This window comes from Callorhinchus milii, unplaced genomic scaffold (assembly GCF_018977255.1).
Source record: "Callorhinchus milii isolate IMCB2004 unplaced genomic scaffold, IMCB_Cmil_1.0 Scaffold3, whole genome shotgun sequence".
Classification (NCBI taxonomy): domain Eukaryota; kingdom Metazoa; phylum Chordata; class Chondrichthyes; order Chimaeriformes; family Callorhinchidae; genus Callorhinchus; species Callorhinchus milii.
In genome coordinates this window covers 80494762-80503580 of record NW_024704744.1, presented here as the reverse complement: position 1 = coordinate 80503580, position 8819 = coordinate 80494762, and the positions used below count along the sequence as shown (strand labels likewise).

The 8819-nt window shown below is 44.0% G+C and overlaps 1 non-coding gene across 1 annotated transcript; it reads right to left on the bottom strand.

Annotated features, from left to right (window-relative positions):
* Nucleotides 1-4935: 4935 nt before the first annotated feature.
* trnav-uac lies at nt 4936-5007 on the bottom strand. The gene has a single exon. It is a non-coding gene; the product is annotated as a tRNA-Val (tRNA).
* Nucleotides 5008-8819: the final 3812 nt, after the last annotated feature.

Here is an 8819-nt window from a genome sequence, read left to right as displayed (position 1 = left end):
CTAATTAATATGCTACAAGACTCCACCGTCCCGTAGTGCCTTGTGTTAGGGTAGCTAACCTAGCACAGGCTATGGATCAAAGCTAGATTTTCTTGGTCCACGTGGCTTAAAGGCGCAGAGTGTCAGTTTGTAGAACAAGGTTGCCAGAGGTCTTGTACCAATTCATCCTCCCAATCTTTCTAGGAATCTGCATTTACACTTCACTTAATGCACACGGTTACCCAATGTCACTGTTGTAGTGGCTGATAGGAGGTGTGAGAATGATTTAGGTTGACCACCTCAATAATTTTATTCTCTCTCCCTACTTTGCAGGTCACCTCACCTCTCCAGTTGACATCGGCATCTCACCAGATGGGTAATGAAAGTAGAGGCTGTTCAGCATGGCTCGATGGGAGTTTATGGTCTGAATTTCCCACAAGGTGAATATCCATTACAAGCCATGTCAGCAACATAAGAATTAGAAGGAGTTTATTTGGCCTGTTAAGTCGACCCTAATAATAATAATCCTTGCATTTGATATAACACCTTATCAAGTTGTCAAGATGTCTCAAAGTACTTCACAGGATACACTGTAAAGGCTAGTGACTATGTATTTTATGGGCGAAACGTGGAAAGTATGTAAAAATAAACAAATGTATTTAAATTTAAAAATTAAGAAATGATTAATGCGGAAATAACTGCATTCCACCAGTACTTTATCGTTCCCAACCCATTTCATTATGTTCTGATGGGAATGTGCTGAGTGGAGGTTAATAGCTTTGTCGCAGTGAGGGACTGATTGGAGAGACAGTCATTTCTGGCTGGTACTGGGCACCTCTTAAGTGTCAGTTTGCCATAGGTCTTGCAGTAATTCATCCACTTGCCCTTCCCTTTCTAGAAATCTGCGTTGACACAGAAAGAACACAGGCCAGGGAAGAAAATATACCTAAAAGTAACTCTTAATCAAATGACTGGCGAGAGAGAGAGTTCTGACCTAGTATGCCGGAGTGCAGTACGCCAATTCTATACTAGGCTACACTGCATTACTCTGTTATCGCTGTAACTCATGAAGCTTTTGAAAAAGAAGCTATTATAACAACATGAATTTATTTACTTAGCAACGTAGTCTGGTTTACGTGATGTCGTCTTAGCAACCGTGACATATTATGTCATCATAGACCCACATAACTTCAAAGCAGGACTGGAACAACTTGTTTCAGAGTTGTTGAAACGCTCCTCTTTATACAACCATTTATAGAGGATCTTCAGATTATGTGAAACAAAAAACTTTGAGAGCATCTAATTACATCAAATTGATATCCTGCCTGAATTTCATTAACACTGACATCAGCACAAATGTGATTTGGGGCAAGTGAAGATGCAGATAACTATTGATGAATGTTTCACTTCATTGACAGTCTGAGGAAACATATCTCATAGTTTTTTGGGTTTGTTTTTTTTTGGGGGGGGAGCGGGGGAGGCTGGTTCACTTCAGACCACAATAACATTCTTTATTTCCTCGAGGGAATTTCAATTTCACTTAATCCGTTGCAAACTGCCAGGCTGCAGCACGCATGTTATGATGTTACCGTGCTTCCAAAATCCGCACAACTTTGCACACACCTCTCCCTCCACACCCTACTCGAACTCCTCCAGTCCAGTTTCTGCCCCTGCCCACAGTACAGAGACAGAGCTCGTGAAAGTCACAAACGATATCCTCTCTATCTGTGACCAGGGCTCCCTCTGCCTCCTCATCCTCCTGGATCTCTCCGCCACGTTCGACACAGTCAATCACGCCATCCTCCACCTGTCCTCCATCATCCACCTCAGTGGGTCTGCACTCGCTTGGTTCGAGTCCTACCTTACAAACCGCCAGCACTACATTTCTGCAAATGGCTTTGCTTCTCACTTCCACTCGATCACCTATGGGGTACCCCAAGGATCCATCCTTGGCCCCTTCTCTTCCTTGTCTATATGCTCCCTCTCAGTGATGTCATCCACAGACACGGCGTTAACTTCCACATAATAATAATAATCCTTGCATTTGATATAGCTCTTTTCACGTCTTCTGGACGTCTCAAAGCGCTTCACAGAATAGACTGTAAAGTGAATTGGCTGTATATTATGTGGACAAAACGCGGCAGCCATTTGCGCACAGTAGTGTCCCACAAACAGTCGTGGATTGAGTGACCAAATTGTTATTGCTTTTTTTTCTTGAGGGATTATTATTAGGCATGTGGAGTAAGGAAACTTGCCCAAGGTTTCACCCTGCTGGGAATCGAACCCACGTTTCTCGCTTGCAAGGTGAGTGCTCTAACCACTGAGCAACAGGCCTCCACTCAACTCTCCTTTTGCACCTCCAGCTGTGACCCCCAGTCCCCTAATGTTCTGTCAGCTTGTCTGTCGGACATCAAGAGCTGGATGAGCGCAATTTCCTGCAGTTAAACGTTAACAAGACGGAAGCCATACTCTTTAGCTCCCACCGACGTCTTCTGTCCCACGGTTCCGACCTTCTCAACCTACCTGACCTGTCCTTAATCTCTCCGAACACGTGCGCAACTTAGGTGTAAGGTTCGATCCCCAGTTATCCTTCCTCACCCTTATCCAGTCCCTTACCAGCACCGCTTTCTTCCACCTCCGCCACATTGCCCATCTCCGACAATACCTCACTCCAAAAGCTGCCGAAACCCTTGTCCGTGCCTTTGTCACCTCTCGGCTCGACTACTCTAACGCCCTCCTCGCCGGTCTCCCCTCCTCCACTATTCACAAAATTCAGCTCATTCAAAACTCCTCCGCCTGCATTCTCACCCGCACCAAACTTCACACTCGATTGCTCCAGTCCTTGCAAAACTCCACTGGCTCTATGTCACAGAGTGGATCGACTTCAAGATCCTCACTCTAGTGTTTAAATCCCTCCGTTCCTTGGGATCCCCTATCTCTCTAACCTCCTCTCTCCCCACAGCAGTACCCTCTGCCTCCGCTTTACTGGGTCCAGCCTCCTCCATGTCCCCTGATTCCTCTGCTCCATCATCGGTGGTCGTGCCTTCAGCCACTACGCCCCAAAACTTCGGAACTCCCTCCCTCAACCCTTCACCTCATCCCCACCTTCCCCATCTTCAGGTCGTGCCTGAAGACCTTCTTCTTCATCTGCGCCTTCACCTTCCCCCTCCCCCCTGGCTCGGCCTTGGGCTCTGCCATCTGAGACGCCGCCTGGCATGGAGGACGCTGTATAAATGTAAGTTGTTGTTGTTGTTTTCTTGGCTCAGTAACATTGGTGCAGAGCAGCATTGTGATTCAGCTGCTCTGCCTCCCGTGACTCATCGCAGTAGGTGGTCCAAGGCCAACTGCAGCCGAACATCTGGAGCTTCCCACAAGATGCCTGGCAACCAATAGACATTGACACGTCATAAGCAAAACTAATCTATTTTCTCATTCCTGTGAGTCTGACCCACATCGGGCCGTTAGACTCATGCCAATCGGTAACTTTACAACAACAACTTGCATTTATGTAGTGTCCTTCACGAGGGTAGCATCTCAGAGCACTTAACAGCAGTGTGTTAATGGAGGGCACGGTTGAAGAGGAAAGTCTTCAAGTATGATTTGAAGATGGACAAGAAGGGGGCAAAATAGAGGGATTGAGACAGGGAGTGCCTCAATTTTAATGTGCCCAGCACTGGAGGCATTACTTTGCTCCAAAGCTTTACTCCTGGGAGCACTATGGTGCATGCGCAATATGTATTTTGTAGGCAATATACTTTGTAGGCAATATTTGTGATAGTGAATGTATGTGGCTGCATCTATGTATAGATGCCCTGATTCTGCTCTGAGCTTAATTCCTTTTATAAATAAATAAAATAATAATTTGGTCATTCAATCCACACTGTTTGTGGGACACTGCTGTGCACTATTGGCTGCCGCATTTCGCCCACAAAATATACAGTCAATATTCAGTAAATTCTGTGAAGCACTTTGATACATCTCAATTACATGATAAGGCGTTATATCAAATGCAAGGATTAATTATTATTATCATTATCATTATTATTATTGTCACACCTGAAGAGCTTCCTCTTCAACTGTGCTTATAGTCACATCCCCCCCTCTCCCGGTTTGGCATCAAGTTCTGCCACCGTAAAGTGCATCCAAGATGCATTCCTGTGTGAAGGGTGCTATATAAATGTAAGTCATGTTTTTGTTGAATTTTTTATAGTGCTGCTAACTGATTTCCACTTCATATGCAGTATCTATTTTTAAGATCTACTAACTATCACCCTGGACTATTGAAACCATCCTTGAGTGTGGATGTACTTCAACAATCAATAAAAATAATAATGATCTTTGAATTTCAAACATTTCACATTGGGAGGATGTCTCAAAGTGCTTCACAGGAAGCACCATATTTCTATCCGTTTTAGGTGTAGTTTAGTGCTGGTCTGCACTGCACTTGGGCTGGGATCACCATAATGAATATAGTTGCCACCAAGTTAGGCACAACGAAGCAACTTGGAAAATCTGTCCCAATAACAACTGCTCTGTGGGAAACACAACCTCTACAATCTCTACTCCCTTTTGAACCTTGTTCATTTTTAATGTCTTGTAGTTTGTGCTCATGTCCACGTATTTCAATCTGTGCCTCATAAATTTGGAAGTGTTCTATAATAATAATCCTTGCATTTGATATAGTGCTTTTCATGTCTTTGAGATGTCTCAAAGTACTTCACTGAATATATTGTATAGTGAATTGACTGTATATTGTTTGTGGGCAAAACGCAGCAGCCAATTGAGTACAGCAATGTCCCACAAACAGTCGTAGATTGAGCGTCAATTTTATTATTATTATATTTTTGGAAGGAATTATTCCCCCACAAAAGCGATCCTCCAATCGACTAACAACCGGATTTCTATTTACTGCTAGGTAAACAGAGGCGTGTGGAGTAAGGTGACTTGTCCAACGTTTCGTCCTGCCGGGAATCAAACCCAGGTCTCTCGCTTGTAAGGCAAGTGCTCTAACCATTGAGCTACTGGACTTCATGGGTTCTCTAAAGGTAAATGGTAACACGTGTGACCTGAGTGGTAAAAGCAACTAAGGGATGTGCAATGCACGCAACTGTATTGGCATAATAACAGTCGTCATAACTATATCCAAATGTTATCTGCCACATATCCTGTAGTGGTCTGCACAGGAAATACTTCTTCTGAATTTTAGTGTCTTTGCATCCTCCAAATTGAAGACCCACACAACTTATGTGTTTTTTTCCCCTTAAGTAGGCTGGGCTGCCTTATCGGTGAGTTGACATTCACTTGCCTGCAGATGTTTCTATAACAGCTCATCATGCATTTTTATCGCACCTTATCATATTAAACAACTCAAAGCTCTTCACTAGTAATACTGTCAAGTATAGTGAGTGTTTCATCAGCTAACCAGCAGGTAATTGCACAAGGGTTCCTACACTTTTCGAATACTGTCCTTCCGTGAACAATCTCCCGTCACTCCACTTTACAGTAAATTCTGTGAAACCCTTTGAGATGTCTTACCGAAGTGAAAGGCAATACTGTATATTGTAGCGCAGACTCTCACTCATAGGCCCCAGCTCACCGCCATTGGCTGTAGTGCACAGTATCTACCTGTTTGTGGTGGCAAGGAAATAATTTGCATGTCAGTAACTTATCCAAAACTGGAAGTTCCAATGAAGACTTTTGCAACGTGCTGAAAGACATGTACTCTTCACCTTTTTGAAACTTGAAGTACCAGTACTTCCCTTTTACAGAGGTGCACTCTCCTTTAAAAATAGACACTGACCCACTTTAGAAATGGAAATGATTCCTTTGCCATCCCCGTCATGCTGTTGCCAGCCTCCTCACTGCACTGCAACTCACTTCAGTATGCTATTCTCATGCAGCAACAATGCACTTGGAATAGCTGTGTACCTGTGATGAACTTGTTAAAATGCATTCAGTTGTATCCCGCACTAAGCTCTGTGAATTGATTCCACCCCATCCCTACACTGGCTCCCCATCCGCCAGAGGATCGTGTTTAAAATCCTTGTTCTCACCTTTAAAGACTTCCACAGTCTTGCTCTGTGACCTGCTTAAAACCTTATCAACCTGTCCGCTCGGTGGATACAGGCCCACTCCATCATCAGCGGTCGAGCCTTTAGTCTCTCTCTGCCCCCACCCTCTTGAATTCCATCCCAGAGCCCGTTTGCCTTGCCCCCTTCCTTGCCTCCTTCAAGGCCTATCTCAGGACCTTCCTCTTCAACTGCACCTTTGGTCATCTTCCCACCACCACCCTTGCCCTCCACCCATCCCGAATTCAAGCCCGCAGCTCGAGTGCAAACCCTCGACTGTCCAGCAGCTTGGGAAGTCCTCCTGATTTGAAAAGCGCAATATAAATGCAATTTGTTGTTGTTGCTATTGCATTTCAACGGTTTGTGTTGGACTTTGTGCCAGTTTAGTGCTTGCTCAGTTAGAGATTTAAGACAGAAGATAGAAGATCCAATAATAAACTTAGGAAAGGGTGGGCTAGACAGGGATTTTTATCTAATAGAAAACCATTCATTTAATGATTCTACCCCAAGTCTATGTGGAGAGCACTATCCCAATGTAACTTGAAGCTATTACTCCTTGACCTTAAACCTAGAATTAAATTTAAAAATTAAAATTAAATATATATTAATTAATGAATATATTCTGTGAAGCGCTTTGAGACGTCTCATTGACGTGATAAGGTACTGTATCAAATCCAAGGATTTTTATTATTATTATGCAACGTTATTTTAAACAAAATGATGCAAATGCTGAGTCAAGGTGCAAAATTTATTTTGATTAAGTGTAAAATATTCTCCTGGTTGTTTGTGGAACATTGCAGTGTGCAAATTGGCTGCTTCATTTTGCCAACAAATAGATGCACAGTAATTACGGAAAACAGCTTTGAGACATTATAAGGTGCTATATCAAATGCAAAGTCTTTTTAATTACATATTTCACGTCAGCTGGGAGTTTCAAATCCAAGTAGGCTGGATAGTTTTGACTTCAGATAAGATGATGTCAGCACTCTGGTGGTAGATATATCAAGGGAACATCTAACCAGAGTTAATGAAAAGTAAATCTCTTTCAGATCTCACACAGTCCATTTTGTCCATGTTATAAGATTATTTGATGCAATGATATCCTCTGTTGAAAGACTGAAAAAGCACAGGTTCACAAGAACAATCCAGATCAGAAGGCCCTTCAGGCCATTTGATCTCATTTGATCTCTAATATCCACCCCACCATCTTCCCTTTACAACATCAAGCTATTTTATAAATGAGTCTACATTGAGGGAGCATGGATTCAACTGGATAGAGGGTTCAGTGCTGAAACTCTGGTCCACGCCTTTATCACCTCAAGGCTGGACTATGGGAACTCTCTCCTCGCCGGCCTTCCCGCCACCTCCCTCCACAAGCTGCAGGTCATTCAGAACTCTGCAGCTCGTGTACTGTCCCGCACCAGGCTTCGCGACCACATCACTCCCACCCTCGCTCGCCTCCACTGGCTCCCCATCCCCCAGAGGATCGAATTCAAGATCCTCATCCTCACCTACAAGGCCATTCACGGCCTCGCTCCCTCCTACCTCTCTGACCTACTATTCCCCTACTTACCTGCCTATACCCTCCGTTTTTCTGGCTCCGGTCTGCTCCACATCCCCCGCCCCAACTGCCCTACCATCGTTTGCTGGGCCTTCAGCCTCTCAGCCCCTCGGCTTTGGAACTCTATCTCCCAGTGCCTTCGCCGGCTCCTCCCTTTCCTCCTTCAAGGCCAGTCTCAAGACCTTTCTCTTTGACCGTGCCTTCAGCTCACCCTCTCGACTCTCTACCCCCTCCTCACTCCCTCCCTTCCCTCCCCTCACCCTGACCATTTCCCCCCTGCTCGGGTCCTGTCCCAACTGTACAGCGCCTTGGGACGTCCTCCCGACGTGAAAGGCGCTCTATAAATGGAATCCTGTTGTTGTTGTTAAGTGGACAGATTGTTTAGATTTATTTCCTTTATTTCCTATTGTGGTGAATCTGTGGAATGGATTTCTCACTGGGGCAAATGGTAATAATAATAAACCTTGCATTTGACATAGCATCTTACCACATCATTGAGATGTCTCAAAGCGCTTCACAGGATATTCTGTAAAGTGGTTTGACTTTATTTGTGGCAGCCAGTTTGCATACAGCAGTGTCCCACAAACAGCCATTGAATGAGTGACCAGTTTGTTTTATTTGGAGGATTGTTGGCAAGGACACTGGGAGAAACTCCCTTCTCTTTTCAAATATGGGACCTTTAACATCCACCTGAAGAGGCAGATGGGACCTTGGTTTAATGTCTCAACCAAAGGACTGCACATCCAACACTCTCCCAGGACTGCATTACGATTTCACCTTACACTGTGTGATTCTAAATCCCGAGGTGGGGCTTGGACTCACAAACCTTCTGACTCAGAGGCGAGAGTCCTACCACTGAACCAGACTGACACTACAAGGAGGTAGATAGTTATATAGCAAAGAAATTGATCTCAGTGGTATTCACATAATTAAATACATAAATAAGTAACGTATTAAAAGTAAGGCCTAATTTTGTTATGCTCTTTTCCAATATTATACATTTGGTAAACCATTCCAGCTGTTAATTACCATTTGTGGTGTCTGTCTTAAAACCCACCATGACCCTGTGACTTCTTGCCTGCAGTATTAAAAATATTATTCTTGTTTTATACTTGCTTAGATTATAAGAACATAAGAATTTGCATAAGAAGACCAAGGTCCATCTAGCTCACCTTCCACCATCCTGGCAGTCGCTTGACATGTCATGTCGC